Source organism: Cyprinus carpio, chromosome A7 (genome assembly GCF_018340385.1).
Source record: "Cyprinus carpio isolate SPL01 chromosome A7, ASM1834038v1, whole genome shotgun sequence".
In the NCBI taxonomy this organism is placed as follows: Eukaryota; Metazoa; Chordata; class Actinopteri; order Cypriniformes; family Cyprinidae; genus Cyprinus; species Cyprinus carpio.
This window is the reverse complement of record NC_056578.1, coordinates 255763-277079: the sequence shown is the minus strand read 5'-3', so window position 1 is coordinate 277079 and position 21317 is coordinate 255763. Positions and strand designations below refer to the sequence as shown.

Below are 21317 nucleotides of genomic sequence, written 5' to 3'. Positions count from 1 at the left end.
ATGCTCCACAGTCAAAAGAGCTTTGTTTTGCGCCGGAAGAATTACTAACACTTTTCATTTTATTCCTTAAAGCCATGTGATGCCTGCGGATCTCTGTTGATTTGTGAAGATCAAACTCAGCTCATAAAGACATCAAATATATGTGTTTGTGAAGTGAAATATGTAAAACACGATCTCCAAAAATAGCATAGCTTTCCTGCATGAAAGACCCCGTTGCCTGAGAGCGCGCTGGAATCGGAGCTGCGGTCACACATCAAACCACGCGATATTTGTGTGGCTGTTGCGCGGTTGACTGAGGGCCCCTCGCTTCTGTACGGAAGAGCTGCTCTCTGACATGGTAATGAAACAAACTCTTCTTAAAAGCGCCAAAACGATGGCTTCAGCTCTGCTATCAGGTCTCTGAATAAACGTGCCCGGCAATCTCTCCAAACCGCTCAACGGACCGCCGTTTACACGGTTTCTCCAACACTCAGGCTAACGAATACAGAAGCTAACTAGCTTAGCACGCTTTAAAAAACCGTTGGGCATGATAAGTTGTTGATACATCAGCAGCAACAAATAGTTATTCTCTTAGGTCCAAGTGGAAATAAAACAACTAAATGCTGCTGAATATCCACACATTCAGTTTATTCCGTAAAAATGATTAGCTTTTTAAACCCGGGAGGTGTCAGGTCAGCTGAGTCATTATAAAATATGGGGAAAAATGCCATAATAACAATACTAATTGCGTTTCTCTGTACGGTAGCCCCTTTTCAATAAGAAGGACAGGTTATTATTATTAAAAAGCTAAATATAAGATCTCAATTGCGCTCATATTTGTATTAACCCTTTAACTGTCACCGTCCCACCTGTGGGACGCTTGGCGCTCTTTTTTTGTTGTTGTCCTTTTTCTCTAAAAATCTTTATTAATCATTATAAATCTATATCATTTGAAAGCTTAGAAGCCAAGATTCATCTTGCTGAAAACCTTTTGAAATCGGATCATTGCGTTACCCTGGAAATGGTACGTTCAAATCTTATGGCGGTATCTTAGTGGGCAGTGTCTAATTACAAAATGCATACGGTCTTTCTAGAATCAACACTTTTTCTAGAAGCTTTGGCAAACCAAACAAATCAGTGGAAAGGTCTGAGTCTAAGGATTCCATTTTTGGGGGTTATTTATGGCCATTGGACGTGAAAATTGACAGAAGAAACTAGAGACAAATCTTAAACAAAAATTCAAAGTTCGTTGATGGCTCCAGTGGCTTGTTTGTGGTATGCCGGCCTAAATTACAATCTCACAGGAACCCCCCTTAAATTTTGTTTCATATCAACTTCAAAGTGGGAACATAATTATTAGACACTATGCTTATAATTTTATACCGTTTTAGAGTAAAAGCTGTTATGTAAAATATTTATAAGAAATACCAAATTATAATAAAAATTGATGTATAGCGGATTTTATTTACAGTACATCTAAACCGTCTATAAAAACTTTGATCACTTTATTTTTTAGTTTTTGAATTCATTTTCCCAAAATCTGCTAATTTCCGTCCTTTAAAAGAGACCAACCTTAGGTTATTTTCCAAAGTGTTCATAAAAATCAACAGTTTAGTTTGGGATTAGCGCACTTTAATGCCCATTTTAAAAAATGGGGGGGACAGTTAAAGGGTTCAACTGATGTGAAATCATGTTTTCATTCACAATGCTTGTGTGTCTCAGGTCAGATGACTAAACTGTGTGAGCTGATCAATAAAAGCTGGCGAGCTTCTGGCCAAGAACTCGCTCCCATCTGGCCACTGTTCCTCGGAGCGCTGGACATCCAGGGAACATTCCCCGGGGTTTCATCTGTCCTTAGCCAGCGACTCGTTGATTCAACCGTGGATTCGTGAAGTCTGTAAGCGTCTATTTGAGAATTACGGTTGCATCTTTTAATTGTTGTTAGCAGGTTTGTGAAGTTTTCCATGCCAAACATCCCTGAGTTCGAGACCCTGTTTTCCCAACTCCAGCGTCTTCATCAGCACCTGCAACGGAGAGCACATCCGATACGCACAGAACCAAGGTAAGAATAAACATAAACACTTCTTCACACCTTGTGCTGGTTTGTAATCGGTGCTTCCTGATTGTTTTGTGTTTTAATCCCAGTTAAAATTCTTGCGTGGTCTGTTTGCAAACAGCTGACATCTGCCCTCGGTAGAAAGAAAACCGGCCGAGTGTCTCTTGGTCGGTTTGGCAGTGTTACCTTCACATGATAAAGCGGACGCTAAAGTTTTTCTTTCACTTTACAGCCTTTGCGTCGGGAATAAGGTATAATTTAACAGTGCCATAGACAAGATGCAGATGAACACAAACTAGCTTACCCTCAGTGCAACGCAAGACCGGTTGGCAGGTGAGTCAGCTGTTTATATTTGAGAGCTGGATGAGGTTCATTTGTTGATATTTATCGTGCTGTTACAGGTAATTAAAAGGAAATAGGTCCCACCAAAATTGCCCATCCAAGATGTAGATGATTTTGTTTCTCTTCATCTTGTTTGGAGAAATGTAGCATTGCATCAGTGTCTCAGCAATGGATGCTCTGCCAGTGAATGGGTTTGCCGTCAGAATGAAGGTCCAAAACAAGCTGATAAAAAACATAACAATTAAATACACAAAGTAATCCACCAACACTCCCGTCCGTCAGTTAACATGCTGGAGAAATACAAAAGCGTGAAACAAATCACATTAAGATATTAAGAGTTTTTTTACTCTTCAAACTAATATCGGAGTCTACAATCCCTTAATAACACTTCCGTCAGTGAAAAAAGGTGTTCTGGTGTGACTCAGGATGAGAGAAAGCTGCAAAGAATAAGCAGCTTTTAAACAGCTCTAAACAAATATATGTGTCTAGGAATTTGATGGGAGAGACTAACGAGGAGATGCCACTTTTTCAAACTGGAGGAAGTGTTATTTATGGATATAGCCTCTATTATATTTGATGTTCAAAAAATTCTCTAATTGTGGATGTGTTCCAGCTTTTTTGTCTTCTCCAGATGTTAACTGATGGACTGGAGTGGAGGGGCTTATTGGGATGTTTTTATCAGCTGTTTGGACTCTCATTCTGACGGCACCCATTCACTGCAGAGCATCTTGTAAGCAACTACACAGTTGCTACAACACTGTATTATTTAAAAATAATTGTATTATTCTACATAGAAATAAATAATGAGGTGAATCTTGTGAAGTAACCAGGAAATTCCCTCACAATACCAAACATAGTAACATAAATAAGTATTTGAAAAAATAAAAGGTTCTTTTTGACTACAGAGGAAGCACAAATGTGATTCTCTGAATGTTGAGGGTGAAACGTCTGTGTCGATTGGTGTTTCTTGTTTTGTGGTAATGATTTGGCCCTGTGTTGTACAGTTATGTCCTATTAGCGAAGTGCTTCAAACCCGCGGTCCCTTCCTGGAGTTAGACAGGATGGATATTTTCAAGGAGAAAGTGAAGCGGACGACGGCAAGCACTTCTGTGTTTTTAACTACTACGGAGGAATGAATCTACACGGGTCTGGTAGGACTTCGAACGGGGCGGCTGTATTTTTTTGAACAGGTATTTATTGATTGTGATTTTTTATATTATCTACTAATGCTGTGACAGTATTGCTAACACCTCTGTAGTTTTGGCCTTTTGGTGTTAAAATTCTCTCTCTCTCTCTCGCCTCTCTCTCTATAGTATATTATATATTTATGTATTTAGTTATTTCTTTTTTGTGAAAATAATTTTACTGAACAGAAGTTACAGCCTATTATATTATAAATGTTTAATGTAGAGAAAAAAAAAAATACAGAATAATCTAGGCATGTTTCAAGAAGAAACGAATATTACACTGACATATTTTTTCTATTTTTATGCAACACAATTACATCGTAATAAACAACAGTATTTACCGACATACATCAAAATAATTTTATTTACATGCCCATATCATCAATTAATGGCATTCTATGATTCAGAATGGAATGCATGTGAGGCGAACTGATTCACAAAAAATGAATCAAATTCTGTTTTTTGCTGTTTAAAACTAGGCATGTTTCAGTACATATGAACAACGATATTTAATCATTTTTTTGTATCCGTTGTATTAAACCAAACCGACAACACTAAAACATTCTGACCACAATCAACAATATTTGATTTGATTAAATTAAGAGAGTGCTATCACTAACGAATAAGACTTGATTCAACGAGGATGAACTGGTGTCAGAAAACATTGGAATCAATTCTGTTGTTTGCTGTTCGAAGTCTTAACGAAAACTTAACAATCAACTAAATAGCACATCGAAATCATTGTTGATATTCACCATTAATATCCGATGCTATGAATGATTTGTGACCATTTTGGTGTGTTTTCTATTTTCACATTGCATTCTGTCTGTTTGCAGGCTAATAACCAATCCAGCGATGCCTGCAAGTCACCTCATGTTAGAACGCATACCCAAGAAAGTAGAGCCTGGTTGTTCTCTCATCTTTCACGGCAAAGTGCAGCAGCTCAACCAAATACACCTCACGAATCGTGTGGCCGCGTACCTGCAATGTGAGTGCATCGGACACCGTGGTTTGGACGGGACTGGAAAGACCTGTGAGCTCATCATTGTTCTCGGTGTGTTTGTGTGTGTGTGAGTGTGTGATGTGAAGGAACCTTCAGAGGTACGATTACCCACGAGATGGCTCAGGGCTACGCCTCCAACAACCCTTACGAGCTGCGCTCTGTGGTCAGCATACAACGCGCAGACTTTCACAACGAAGACAACAACAGGGCCTGGTCAAACAGTGCCTGTCCTCGCTCTACAAGAATAACATTTCAGAGGTCTCACCAAGGTCTGAACTAAACAACTAATGACATGTTCTGCATGTTGTTCACTGTTAGTAGAGCGGGTCAATAGAATTAACTCTTAACTCGAATTCATTACATGATGCACTGATTCATTTCATTGAAGATTAATTGCACGTCAGTGTGGGCTGAAGAAATATTACCCCAAAAGATCATTAAACGTCATGCGTGTGGGAGACTCTTTACACAAAAAAAGGAGCTTTCGAAGATCAGGCTGCTCGCTTATGTCCAAAAATCATAATCATGATTACGTAAAAATGTTATTAGTGGGGTCATATGAACCTAAACATAATACGAGTTGTTAATTTTAACGATAGCAGATATATATCAAAAATACACCTTTTGCTGTCAAATAAGGTTGGCGGATGAAATGTACATTTTAGATACCATTCTCAATACCACCACATTGAAAAATAAAAAACAGCCAGTAATACAAATAACAAAAAACCCAAGAGCAAAAGGTTTAAAACGATTAGAAAAAAGATACAAATGAAATAAAAAAAGGCCTTCAAGTGTTTCATGAAGGTCTAAAGTATTCATTCATGTCTCAGCCGTGTACGTGCACTTAAGACATAAACTGATGAGGGTTTTATATTAATACTCACCAGGCGACGCATTTTGGTGCACATTTTTTTTTGTTTTTGCGTGTATTGGACTGTTTAGTCGCACATTTTAAAACTAAAAGTATTACGTTTCCGTTCTATTCAATGGTTTTAAAAAACAACAACAAGTCTATACACATTAAAAAACGTATGAGGAAATCCACCATTACGGTTTGATTTGACTGATCTGCACAGTAAGTTTGGGGTTTGATGGCGGAGGGGAAACCGGAATATCGATGGCAATAATCATTTTATCGTCGTTATTGATTTGGATTTCATAATAGTTTCAAAAACAGTCGAAAATCTTAAACTTTCGATTTTTAACACAGGCTCTATTTAAACCCTACGCTACAGATGGCACTATAAAGGGTTTTTTAGGAATTGCCGGCTCAGCAATTACATTAATGCTGAGATTTAAAGGTTTTAAATAGCTGTTTTTGTTTTTTTAACTGAATATTGAATATTGAATGAGTGAGTGAGTCATTCTTCAACTGATTCATTCAAGAAACGAATCATTTGATTCCACCTCCATGTGTTTAAAAAACCAAAGATTGATTCAGTAATGAAAACATTGTCTGGCTGTTTGGAACGATTTAATTTGCCAAATTGAGGCAAAACGACTACATTGTTCTAAAACGTCACACAATAATAACATATCGAGCTGCTGGTATTAAATCAATATCATGATTTGGTGCATCGTGCAGATATTCGGGCAAAAAAAAACATCACTCTTGATGGTTGGGATGTTTCTAAACTCTATCATATGAATATAACTACAAGAGCTAATTTTTGCGCTCACTATTGTTTAATTTTTATGCTAATAAAACTGCATGCTAACTTAGCTTCATACATTCCATAACCAGTCACCATCCTGCATCATGTTTATTTTAAACTCTTTTTCATAATAAATCCACAACAGAAACTGTAAACTCAGTTCTTGTGATTGACAGACGTTCTTGACGTTATCCTTACAAGACATGGCGAGTAGAGTCCCAGCTGCTCCGGCGATTCAAGAAGACGAGAAATACGTTTTCAGCATATGGTAGACAACTCAGCCTCGTCAGGAGGGTTTTTACATCATATGTATTCAGCATTTGAGGGTGTGTGCAAATCCTTCCACTGTCGTCTCTCAGACCGAGGATGGAGAGATTTCCGCAGTATTAATAACCAGAAAGATGGCCATGGTCTGTTTCCATGCCAAACCCTGAGAATACAACACACCACGGCGATGCTCCCACACAATACGACCAGATGTTAGTAACTTCATTCAGTGCTAGTGTACAAGAGAAAACATGAGAACCACAGAGAGCAAGCAGGACATAATTTACAGCTCTCATCATTTAAATTTCTTAATCATTATTATTGTCAAAGTACACATTTGAGGGAGAATATTAATAACGTGCATAGAAAACTCACTTTATTATTTAATTTTCACTCAAAAATAATAAGTCAGAAGATCATAAAAAGTTCATAAACACAGAGAGGCCAATATTTTTAAATAAGATAATAAAATACTATTATAAATGACCAGTAAAAAATAAAGTAATATCGTGAATAATTAACAATTTAAAGTACCGTTTGTTTCATTTTGTGTTAATTATATAAGATAATGATGTAAATATATTAAAAATACAGTAAAACAGTACTATTGTCATATTTATTACAATTTTAAATGATTATTTTTTAGTATTTCCTATTATAACATAAGCTAAATACATTAAATATGGTGAAAAATTACAATTAAAACTGGTACCTTAATCCCTATAATAAGATATATAACATTATAAATACGTTAAAAGTAATCTGTGAATAATTACAATTTAAAGTAACTTTTGTTCTATTCTTTTTTTAATATATAAATAGCTATTTTAATATATTTCGTAAATTACAGTAAACACGTAATGTTGTCCGTATTAGATAAATGTTTTGGGATTGTATTTTTATTTATTATAATATAACAATAATATAAATACAGTAATATTGAGAATAATTACAATTTAAAAATAACTTAATTCCTATGAGAAATAATAATATCCACAGGAAGAATTGTAATATTGTGAATAATTACAATTTTAAAATATTAAAATTATTTATTTTTTTAGTTTTTTGTTTGATTTATAATATAATGCAGTAAAACTCTATTGTAAATACAGTAAAAACACAGTACTTAATTGTGTTCAGATTATTACAATTTTAAATGGGATTTGTGTTTTATTTATTGTAATATAAAATTAATCCTCAAATACCGTAATATTGGGGAGTAATTACAATTTAAAATAATTTTCGTTTCGAGTATTTGTTTTATTAAATTATCATGAAGTAAATATATTGTAAATAACGTTCAAACAGTTAAAATTGTCAGAATTATTATAAAATTTTATATAATGGTTTTTTTTATTATTGATAATACATATTGTGGGCAAAATGACAATTTAAAATGTAACATGGTTGTGTTTTATTTGTTATAGCAATAAAAATAATACTATAAAAATATTGGAAAAAAACACAGTGAAAACAGAAAACATTTATTGTATTATTCTATCTATATACAATATTCTCAATAAGTTGATTAAAGTTTGTCGGTTGTCACAAGCGAATTTAACTCTAGTAATATGCTGAAGGTTAAGGAATTTTTACGAAGGTTTAACCTGAAGGGACATAAGTCAGATTCTGCAGTATAATGTTGATGCAGCAGTCGTTTTGTATTATTTGTGTTATGCACCGATGCCTCACCGCTATCTGTCCTGACTCTGATGCAGATGCTGACATGCATAGAGGTGGATGAAAAAACTGAAGTCGCAGGGATCAAAAGAAATCACTGTAACAACCATCAGTTTGTGCACGAAGAAGGTACCAGGATGGAACCAGCTCACGTATTCACTCAATCCTATTAACAGGCTCTATCCAGGACCAGCTTTTTATAAGCTTCCCTGCCTCTGTTCTTGTGTTTTTCAGAGTATGGGGAATGCAGGAGGATGACGTCGGCAGCAAGACGGCAAGACTCTTACTCTTGACTACGCTTGCTGTGTGGATCGCTGCTTCTCGCTCGCGTCCACTTTGCCTCATCCCTTCATTACAGGGCGATAATCAGTCTTACTATATTAGGAGTAACCACTAAAATGGTGTGGAATGACATTTTTAATTTTTTTGGTTCCCGTCCCAGCGCACCCTAAACAAGAACTTGGTTTTTTTTGTCAGTGTTTATTTATCAATGCCACTGCATCGTTTCTGGTCATACAAATAAAGATATACGGGACTTCTTTGTTCAAAAGAGTTGTGGAAATTGCATTTGTATACTTGTCTTTATTGCCACCGGGGGGCCCACAGAAAGGAGTAAAGGGAACCGACCCACACCGTCCTAAATAAATCTTCGGGCTTGCCGTCTTGACGGGCATGTTATCTTCCGCCGGCTCTACGCCTGGTACCAGCTTCTCTAATTTCATGCTCTCTCACCCACAGACATCCGTATCAAGCTGAACCGAATGCTGCGTGCGCTTGACTGATTTTTTTTTTAGCCTGGAGATGAAGCCATAAGCGGGCTCCGTTCCTCTAGAGGTCTCTCTAAACTGATAAATAGATTACTCAGCAAATACAAGAAACTACTGCAGGCAACTGGAGCCTTGATTACACCAAAACGGGTTCAAACCCAGAATTAAAAGAACATTTTATACAATTACTGGATAATTTGGAGGTTTGTTCTTGTAATATTTCCCTGTGTTTCTTGAGAGGAGGGACGTCTTGTCACTCTTCCACAATTAAGATCCCTAAGATCATAGTCGTCGTGTTAAATTTTAATGAACCTGCTTGTAAGATTATTGTAAACACATTAATTTATGTATGTAGTATATTCGTGTCGTTCACTATTAATTCAGAAAACAGGTTAAATTTGAATTAACCTTCCTGTAATATTACATCTAACCAATTAATAAATATTTTTTTGTTGTTTGTTGTTTGAGAGAGAACCAGCTTTTAAGTATTTATGTCACTGTTAGGTTATGAAATTGATGATACATTTATTATAAAAAAAAATCATTAAAGAATTTGGGGGGCTTTTTTTATTTTAATTATAATTACAACTATTTTGTTTATCTATTATATTATAAAATATCTATATATATAAATATAGAGGAATGGCCTTCGATTCTGGTGTCCTAAATTAGATCATAAAATTAAGGGTTGTCTTGGTTAATTTAAGTTTTACTGAGGCTTCATTTCTTGACATATTTTAAGAAACATTTATTATTTGATAATATTATCATTCCTGTCACTACCACATTGGTCAAAATTATAAGTAAATTTAGGTGTTGTTGATTTACATTCAATTTAATTTTCTTGTACTATACTATAACGATCATTAGTGGGATAGTTCTTGAGAGACATGTTTTATAGATTTTTTTTAAATAACTTTACTATAATATACTTATAAACATTAATTAAAGATTTTGGATGCGTTCTTTTATTCAACTATTTTTTATTTATTTCTTTGAGAGGAATACCTTATATTCTGGTGTCTACATTATAATCATAAAATTAACGTTTGTATTATTTGATTTCATTTAGGGCTGCAAATATGCCTCAATTTTTTTTTTTCAAGCAAAACATTTTGTTATTTTTTTTGTTTTTTTTTCGGTCTGTTCATGACAAAAGTGTCACGCGTATGTATGTAATACTAAAAAAATTAATATATATATATTCTACTTTCCCGTTCTATTAAGTTCCATCTGAATGCATGCGGACCGTGTGTTTTCTACTTGAATGACATAACCCACAAGGAACAGAAGGACCTGACCGGCCGGGGAGGCGCCCCCGCGACTGAGCCAATCACAGGCGCTCCTGCGCCGACACAAGTCCTTTGAAAAAAAGACAAAGCGGCCGCTGCCAGCAACAGCCAATCACATTCGAGGAAATTCTCGAGAAGCGGGCGGGAGTTTAACGGGAATTGGCACGGTGCGCAGGCCAATCGCAGCCACGTACCGCAGCGAGCCATCCGCCAATCGGCGTTTAACCTCACAAAGGATTGCGTCACTTACGGTGCTCAGTTGAATTCCATTGCCGTCCATTAAAACAGCCGACTTGGAAAATACAATATCAAAGTGTGCTCAGGTTCACCACAAGCCTGCGTGCTTAATTCTCGTCAGGGATGGCATTTTCATGAAACGAGGGAGTCGAGAACTCGCGGCTCCGTATGTGTAAGGCACGCGCCTCCGACCCTGTCGCTGCTCGCTGCTGTCCTACAAGCGAAACAGAACAATTAACTGGATAATTCTCCTCCGTGACTTCAGCTGAGCTGATTTCATCGCTTAAATCTGGGGGACTCGGGAATGCGGGGTTCTGTCATGGGTCCGGCAGGGTGCTCCCCATGTGAACGGGTTTCAAAGTGGAGCACTGGAAGCAAGAACCTGCGCGTCATTTACCAGTGCTTTTTGTGGAGCTGCTCTGTCAGAAACCAGGAAACGCAAGGTAAATAAAACACACAAGAGCCCAGCGGTGCAATGCATCGGTGCCAGGTCGCATTACCCTCTCAGACACCCACGGGTGTAATTCGCGAGGCTAGCGTTATTTATTTTCCACGTCCATCTCTATGTGTGCGCGTGGGAGTGGATGCATCGGCTGGCCTGCGCAGACTCCTCATGCATTGTGGCTTCATAGGGCTGGACGTGGGATGCTATCCGCTATCAGTGTGCTTTAGCCTGCTTTAGGCTAGTTTAATTAGTCGTGCGACACGTCCCCTGGACCCTCACCGAAAACCAGGCCTAGCATCACTGATTGCCCAATACACACACATTTTCAGTGTCACCGTTCGTTCATCGCAGTTTGCCTTTTGTGTGGCAAGGACTAACGAGTGGTGTTGCCTGCCCAAACATCTCCATTTTAATACGTCCGTGATATCGATTCGTGAGCCAGTTTGTTCTTTTTGAGTCGGTTTCACTGAATCATATTGAACCGCAATCAGAGTGAATTCTTCACTCAGTGATTTGAATCCGAGACCAGTTGTTTTTTTTGAATCGAGAACCGTGTTTAATCGAACACATCTTGATCCGGATGACTTTATAATAAGATGAAGTTGCTTCAACAGACAACGAACTCTTGGAGTTACAATCCCGACTCTTAATATTATTGTTGCAAACCGGAGGTAAAATCCCATCCTTTTTTTTTAGTGGAGGAAAATTTTTTTTTTTAAACAAGATGAGATGAAATATTTTATACATTTTTTTTGTTAGAGGAAAAAATTGTTTTTTAACATAACGTCATTTTTAATAATAGCGATTAACAGCGACGTTCCTAGTGAAAGACTACATTACCCATGATTCTCCAGAAACTCTCCACCAATCAGAGAATAGAAACAGCAAAAGAACTGAAAGTCCAAACACTCCCATGAAGCACTTATAAAATGTGTATATATATATATTTATATTTTGCTATAAACCTGAGAATACGCTCTTTCTATACACCGATAGTTTTATATTTGTCGGTCGTTTTCAAATCAATTATTCCCCTGCTTCATGCCTCATTAAAACCATTAAGTTCAGGTCTTGCACCTTTGTCTTTTGCGTCAATCAAAGACTAATGTTGTGATTCTCATATCATAAGCTGATTAGTTTTGTTAAAAAAAATACACTCTTAACGAGACGTTTTGGAAACTCCTCGTTTAGTGCCATAGTGTCAGGGATCCATCACGTTTTTCCTGAAGAGCCCACTGATTCGTTGTTTAATTTGAAACCGGTTCGGAGAAGTCTAATTACCAGGCCATGTCAAATAAATCTTATCATTTAAAGAGACGTTGATATTGGGTGACTCATGGCACAGTGAGGTCAGTCAACTGAGTTTCCATAAAAATGAATGCTTTCGTCCTGCAACTGTGTTTTTATGTCTTTTTAGAAAGCGGTGTTTACGACTCTATCTAATTAATCACAAATCATTCGTATCTATAATCCATGCACATAAACCCTCAATTGTCATATTGCCCATGATTGTTTCTGTGCAATCTTTGAAAGCCGACTTCTTCTTTTGGGTAGTTTGGGTGTTTGTACCTGTAAGACACCCCGGATTCTGTTTAATTGCCTAGAGGCCGGAGCGTTTAGACATGGCCCATATTGCTGTTAGCATAACATGGCACGATAGATTGACCTCTAGGATTCCAACCCACTCTTGGGGGTCGAACGTTTAAGCGTGCTGGTAACTGATCGCCAAAAAAAAAAAAAAAAACCTGGTGGTTCTGCAAGCGAACACGTGGAGGGATCCCTGTTGTGTCGGTCGCGCGCCTCTCATCTGTCCGGGGTCGTAGTCCGTGTTAAGGGACGGGAGGAGGTACGGTTAGAGGGCGCTCGGTAACGGCTACAGAGAGGGCTGCTCGGTTTTGCCATCCCTCCCCTGCTGCTGTTTGCTGAAGGCCTTTGATGCGTTTTGCACCATGTGACCGGCATGATGGCTCATCACTCCACTCACGACGCTGGTACCGAGACACCCACACGCTCACTGTTACTGTTCTCGCCCTAGTGCACACAGACCAGTTTCTGTTTTGAGTTTACGATTGCATTTATTCAGTTTCTAATGTGGGGCAAGAAATGTTCAACTGTGTTTTTTGATGGAAATGCCACTTTACAGCACGGAGAAAATGCCTGAACTGTCATCACTGTCTGAGTATGCCCCAGAACAGATCTGTCCACCAGCTGTTGAAGAACTGCCATAGAAATATCATAAAAAATACATTATTGTCGGTTTACTGGAGTGCTATTATTAAAGATAAGGGTTTGGCGATTTCAAAGTAGGGGTGTGCGATTATTATACAGATGCCTGTTTTAACGATAATTAGATGATTTTTTTTTTTGCTGAGTGTGTTATTTTGGCAGGTTTAGGACTTTTTAAAGCTTTTGATGGTTCTTCATATTGGTGTGCGTGGTTGTTTTATTTTGTGGGAGTAAAAGAAATTATCAAAATAAAAATTACAATTTTATTGTGTTTTTACCTTTTATAAGACCATTTTTTTCTAACCTTATTAAATATGTGTATCCTCTCTTATGTCAAATTCTTAAATTTAATCAATAAATTCAAATGGTAAATTAACTTAAATCCGTACAAAATTTGTTTGTGGCACAGAATCTGCATCTGAAGCTGCATTAAGATGCATTTACACACGGTTTAACGCAGGACATGAATTCAATTAACCTGCAGTTACAAATAAATAAATAATGTTTTGATATTTAAAAAAAAAAAAAGATTTGTGGAAAAAAAAAGAAGATATACCCTTTAATATAGAACCTTAAAATCGCCAGTTAGGTGGCACCATGAATCACTGCATGAGTGAGTCATTGATCATTCATTCAACTGATTCGTATCTGAACGTTGTGACTGATTCAGTAACGAAACAAGCTGGTCGTGTTGCCTCAGGAACGCAAAACATATCAGCTGTGGCTTTTTTGTGAACTATTTTTATTTGACTAATATACACAGTTGTGTGTATAAAATGTAATTCGGTTAATATTACCATGTCTATTATTAGACGGTTTTATAAAATCAGAATCACATTTGCAATTTGGATGAGTTTTTTTGAGATAATGAAACAATTGAGATTCAAAGATTGCAGTTGAGTTTTTGTTGTCTTCGGCCACCATTTGTGTTGACGTAACTATAAATACGGGAGCTGTTATACAATGTGATGTCCGCCTCCGAGCCGAGCGTCTTTATGAATTTCACATAGAAACGATGTTTGCTTTGCTCTAAGCGGCACGTGAACACATCATTCATCGACATATGCAGGGTGTATGTGCTGGTGTTCACGCACCTGAGCTCAGCTTTCACATCTCCTGTCCCGGTTTCTGCTGCGTTTCTGACTTCTCGGATCGTCTCCTGAAGTGGGCTAAAATAAATAAAAATAAAGAGATGATGAAGGGTGTAAGCAGGAACTAAATCTCTTTCTGATCTGAATCACTGGAAATCACATTTGGGAGGTACAGACGCAGGGCATTTGTAAGTAGTGCTTTGTACTGATTGCGTCAGAACAACCAACGGCAAGCATCACGCTATAATAGTAATGAATGATGATGATAATGGTTTGGGCCAGCTTCAGGAGGTTTTTGAGGTTTCTCATCTTCTTGTTTTCAGTTTATATAACAAAAACTCACAAATCTGCTGAAGCTGGCTGGTCTTAAACGTTGTAAGTTTTCTTCAACTTTTGAATTTTGTTTACAGTGTGTTTGAGTGTATATTTCTCTCTCATCCTCTCTCTCTCTGTGTTGTGTGTGTGATATATATAATATATATATATATATATATATATATATATCTATATTAAATATATCTCATTAATATAATTCATAAGAACAAAATAATAATTTTATATATAGCATCTTGGTATGTGAATAACCATGAAATTTTTTACTGGTATTGGTACAGACCAGTGAACATTTGGTCTGGGGTATTACAAAAAAAAAATGTATCTAAGTACTATATAAAAAGTTATTTCTTTTTTTTTTTTTTCTTTTTTTAATATTTGAAAATAATCAGATAATCAAAATGTTACAGTGCATGTAATTTATTAATAATATTTTTAGTATTTTTTTAGTATTTTATTTAGTATTTTATTTAATATCTATTAATATGTATAAGTAAAAAATATTTATTTTATTTAGTATTTTATTTAATATCTATTAATATGTATAAGTAAAAAATATTTATATATATTATATGATATTATATTATATAGATATATATATATAGATCCCTATACATACATACATACACACCACACACAGACAAACAAAAAAAGTGGCTATTATCAAAATATATTGCGGGTATAAAATAATGTAGATGTTTTTTTTTTCAGTTCAGTAGAAAAGTTAAAACCAATTTGGTGGGGTGGGGAGGATATTCTTTTTTTTCTATAACATTTTAGCTTTTTAAAATTTTTAATAACAAAATTTTTCATTAGTTTTAAAATAGAAGTTAAATATTGCACCTCACTTGTTTTTTTTTTTTTTTTTTTTGGTAGTTTTTCAGTTTACCTTTTATGCACTTGCAATGGACGCTACACAATGAAGACTGGATTCATTTCTGTCCATTACGTTTAACTAATTGAGCGTTTCATAACCTGTTTGCCACGCAGCATGTCAGTGTTTGAGGAGCCACGAGTCCGAGGGCCTTCTGAGAAACATACAGTGTGACTCAGGAGGAAGATGAAGGACTCGTGCTCCGCTGCGGTTTTAAACCGGCGCATTATTCACAGCCTTACCAATGCCTTAAACAACACTTATGTGAACTTGAAGTCACGAATCAAGATCGTTTGATCCATTTTTAATCCCAAGATGTGTTGTTCGCAAGGTTTTAGTGTGAGGCGGAGGAGGACGGCAATAAAGATTACATTCAAATATACCACAAACTGAAACTGCAGAACTTGCTGAACTAATAACAAGATACAGAGACCGCAATCTGAGCAAACACACTTTTGGGCAATTGTGTGTGAAAAAAATATGTAAAGTAATCTGATAATGAGTCATTTTAAAGTGTAATGCAATCTAATTAGCAAAGTGCTTATTTTTTTGGATCTGATGATGTAATCCATATTACTAACCAGCAATGTGTACAAAAAATGTATTCTCCTATAAACAGTCATTTGTAGACATATAATACATATATCATTCTTATAAAAAACAATTAATAACTGTCATTTGATTTTTCTTTTCTTTCTTCCATTTTTATTTCATGGAATTATTCATCATTCAACATTTTTTTAATTTCAATTTATTATTTTTTAAGTAATCATCACTGATTATTCATTTTTATTTTTTTATTTTTGTATTAGTTTTGGCATTGACGTAGGGTGACATGGATTGATTGAAATTATGGTATCAAGGATTTTTAATATTATAAAAACCGTAAAAAAATAAAATAAAATAACTACTAAAACCGTGATTATAAGATTTTTGGTCTCTATTGCCATTGTTTTTTTTCTGAATTATTATTTTTAATGTAATTTCTGGATTTTTTAAGTAAGTTTTTAATAGCTTGATGAGTACATCTTGAGGAGCGAGAGTTCTTCTCTGTATGCCTGCTGCAGCTCTTGAATATGAGTTTAATTTGCAGGAAGAGAGCTGGTTTTGTGGATTAATCGTAACGATGCTCCCCCGTTCAGGAGCGGTCCTTTCCAGCAAAAGAAAAGGGGACTCTGGGTAATTGGCAGGCCCTCTCCACTGATTGCCTTGTGGTTGCTGCCTTCCAGCTTTTAGCATCAGTCCTTACAGTTCCCTGGCGCTCGCTTCTCGTCTCCTCAGTCCGATCTCTGTTCTGTATACCTCCGGCAGGTCTTTCGTAGGTGTTTTGAACTGTCATCAGTCCTTCATCCATCAGCGCTTTATCCCTCCTCCTTTCATGTCTCTTGATCCTCCTCAATCACACACCCACGCCTCCTACTGCACCTCGTGATCTCGAAAAACACAGCAGGCGAGCCGCCGATTGTCTGCTCGGTCGCCGTAAAACTGTTGAGAGCCAATGTGATTGGCGGGTGGAACCGGTTGATTTAGGTCGACGAGCGCCCATGTAGGTCCTTATTTCTAACTTCCTAACACTATACATGCCATGTCAAAAAATATTGTAATTATTTAAAGTGTAGCTTAAATAAGTTATTCCAAACAAAGTCTAATTCAAAATACAGAGATGTTAAATTGTTTTTTCAGTCGCTAATTATTCAATCAATAATATATAGTATAGTGCATTGTTCCCCTAAACGAGGTCTGGATTTAAATTAGATTTATATGAAATATTTGAAATTAGACCTTTGTTTGGGTATAACATGCATTATATATTCAGTTGCATTATAAATATTGAGGGCGCGGTAGGGTTATTAGTCGTTAACTAAAACCAAACCATAAATTTGAAATAATAAAATATCATACGACGAGATAGATAGATAGATGGAATACGTGTGGTGTGTGTATATATATTGGTGGGTGTATTATATATAGTATATATATATATATATATCAAGAATCATAATTCAGGGCATTATTTCTTTTTGTTTGTCTAGTTAATATTAAAATAAAAAACGTAAAATCCATTGCAGACATTTTAAAAAATAAGACTGAAACTGATAAAAAATGACAAAAAACACACATGCACGAAAACTATAACAATAAAAATAGAATAGCTAACAAATAAATACTATTTAAAAAATATTAATCAAATTGCAATCAGTCAGGGATTCTCAAATAGCACACTTGAACTATGAAACGTACTAGAAAATCACACTTTTACCATTTACGGATACCTTATTTATTATTTCTTTTTTTTTTTTTTTTTTTTTTTTTGTTTTGTGGGAGCGATTTTGTTGTCTTTTATGATTTATTTTTTGTTTTTGTTTTTTTGTGTTCATCTAAAGTTTGGTGACAAAATCTTCCTTCCCAGTGACGCAAAATTTTGGTGCCCTCCTATTGAAAATGAGAACCGTTTTGTGTCCTCAAAAGCAATTTCTTTTATTATTATTATTATTTAGTGTATTATTATTATTCATTTATTATCTGAGGGCATTGGTTTGCTTTCAAGCAATTGTGAGTGGCCGTTTTGGTCTAACTGGTCTGAGAGGTGTGTGTTGCTTATCAACACATGCTGAACTTTCATCCCGAGTGAAATCAGATGTGATCCATCCTGTCCTGACGTCAAGTCTGCAATAGACCCCAAGGGGGGGGTATAAATCGCCTCAGTACAATTGGTCTTGTGAGTCCGCACGCATGATGACAGTGCTTGCGTTGGGTTGCTGCTGCTCAGCTGTGACTCTCGCTCGTCTTTTTGAGGCCTGTTTTTATTGAGTCAGCATCACGGTCTGGGCTCCTGGATACCAGAGAAGCCCTTCTCCGTCCGCCTGCTGATGTCATCCGCCCCAACCCACTGGCTGGAATCCAGTTCCGGTTTGATTTGATTCCGATTCCTTTTGTTTTGCGATTTCAACTAAAAATATCCGGCTTCATTTGAGTCGTGAGTCAGTTGTTTTTGAATCGGACTGCACTGGTTGCATTGTATGTTTCCTCTAAACATCAATTCTGATTATTAGAATAATGAATAATTTTTAACTAGCCCCTAAAGTTAGGTCGAACTCACTGACATAGTTTGGATTAAGAAAAATACTTGTCTTACAGTATGTGGTATATCAACCGAATATACTAGGTTATATCAATGCATTGGTATCTATTCTATTCATATGGAGAAAATTCTAAATAAAGTGGAGGAAAAAAAACTTGTTGCAAATCCATTGGGAGAAACCTGCTGCTTGTTAAAAAAAAAAAATCTCAGCAACTGCTGTTTTTTTTTTTTATATTTTTTTATTTATCTTTATTTTATTTTCGGATGTTAGTTTGTATCTAATCTTTTTTATGAGCCTTACTCTCTCTCTCTCTCTCTCTCACTCACGCTCTCTCATATATATCCCTCCTACTATACAATCTTATTTCTGCCCTATTTTATTTGAAATAAATGTTAATTTTTTATTTATTCCAATTTTTACTTCTATTTTTTATTTATCCCTCCTATTATATTTATTTTGTTTTATTTTTATTTATTCCTCCTAATTATTTAATGTATCCCTATTTGAATTTTTTGTATTCTTTTATTTTAATTTTTAAAAATTTACTTTTTTTATTTTATATATGTAATTTTATTTACGTATTTTATTTTTTTACTCTTTTAATCTTTACCTGTCCTAATTTTATGTTACATTTGGGCTGTTGTTTTTATCTCTCCTATTTTAGTTTATTCCTTCCTATATTTATTCCTCCTATTTTAGTATATTTTTGCATTAATTAATTTTATTTATCCCTCCCATTTTATTTTTTATTGAATAAGTTTATAATTTTTGTAAGTTATCCATTCCTCAAATTCTTTTAATATATTTAGAATTTTATTTAAACAAAAAAAATTGTCCCCTTGCAGGTGACTGCAGCATTTGGTGCCTCCGAGCGTTGCCATTTAAAGTGGTTTTCTATTACAAATGAATTCCCCAGCAAGCTGCAAAAAGATAGACCTGTGTGTGTGCGTTCGTGAATGTGGAGCCTGCCATGGGATCTTGTAGGAGGAAGCTGACACCTTCTTGCCCCTTTGTTTGTTTGAGCCCGCCTCCACAACCCCCGTCTCAGATGAGGTCCTGAATTGTTCCAAAAAATGCAGCCAGGTCTCATTCAACATTACAGCATTAACCCCAGCAGGAGAGAACAGCTGATGCTCTCCGTGTAGGATGAGAGAGAGAGAGAGAGAGACATCTGAGGATGAAGGAGGAGCCGTGTAGATGCAAAGAATAGTGACGCGTTTGCATAGAGCGAGATCAGGAGATGAAGAACGCTAGCGTTTAGCTTTACTGCGTTAGTGTACGTATTGTGCTTTTAACACAGCAGTGTGGAAACGTGTAGCTTTGTCATATTAGGTTATAATATTTGAGAGTTTTAGCTTTATTTTTATTATTACTTTCTTCAATTGTTTTTTTAGGAACCGTATTAACATACCATAGTCACAACACCATTTTGCATTAAAGTCCGCGATGAACGGAGTAGCGACCGATCTTTTATTTCTGTATCGCGTGACTGGTTGTATTTCCAGTGTTATAGATTACTGAAAAAATGTAGTGCGGGGCTAGAGGTTTGTTGATTTTGGATGTGTGGGGAGTGGCCGTGGCTCTCACAGTGTATGCCAGATGAGCGTGATCTTCTCTCTTGCGTGGGGCGGAGCTTGTTGACTAAGTGGGGTGTTACAAAACACCATTTCAACTAAAAATGGAAAACTCGATGCTTTTACGGTCCGTTCATCATTTACACGACATCGTGGTGTTATGTAATGCAGACTTTTTGAAAACAATACACGTTAGTTGTCTTTGAATTTGTGGAAACGTTGTGCCATTAATGTGTTCCACAAAGTGTTTCTTTACAAAGTGACACTGGGCCAACCTACGGCCACGAGTGTTGTAAATGCAGCTTTTTTGGGTTCGTTTTCATTGTGTTTTTTTTTTTGCTTGTGCTAAAGTGGGGAACTATTGCAAAGTACTGTAATACTACTTCAGTGTGCACTTTAAATATCTCGCATTACAGACTGATATTTTTAAAAGACATAGATCATACAGTCTTCTATCAACAGTGACATTAAACACATTGTTCGTGCGCTTAATATTAATAAAAGTGCATTGTGCCCAAGTAGTACTCCCAAATTAAAGAGAATTATAATTTTATATCATCGCAAGTCCGCCGAGCGACATGTCAGTAAATATGGCTAATTCAGATTTGAACTATATGTATGACACAATAAATGGCATTTTAAATATTACTTTTTTTACATTAGGAAGCCTTTTTTTCTTTTCTTTTTTCCGTGCATAAGTCGTCCTGTCCAATGCCTGTGCATTGTTTACAAAAGTCTACAAAGTCCTACAAAATATAATAATGCTCTATAGATTCTAATAGTCAGAAAATAGTATTTTATAAAAGATCGTCTGCTGTGGAGTATCACTGGTGCTTACAAACATTTTGTATCATTTTCACAACAATATATGTTGTTTTTGTTGTTTTTACCTCGTAAATGCAAATGAAATGCAAAAGCCTTTTGTTGGCGTTTGCTGCCTACTGTTTTCTTTAAAACCTAGTTTGTGGAAACTGCATGCATTATGTCGCAGGTGTTAATAAAAGCGATTCTTCTTTTAATGCAATATAATAAACCTTGTGGCGTTTTGTCACGTCAAGGCACATTTGCACTGTGATACAGATTCCATGCACTGGTATTCTCTGTGCTGTAAATGCACATTTTGGCCACGCTGCTATTCCTACAGAGCCATTTGCATACTAGCGCAGGTGCGCTGTTTTTTGCGCATCAAGTGTTTTAGTATCTGGGTGTGGTGGGACTGTTGA

General features: G+C 36.1%; 1 pseudogene; it reads left to right on the top strand.

Moving 5' to 3' along the window:
- The first annotated feature begins 1943 nt into the window (after positions 1–1943).
- On the top strand, positions 1944–6659 carry LOC122145493 (annotated as a pseudogene).
- The last annotated feature ends 14658 nt before the right edge of the window (positions 6660–21317 follow it).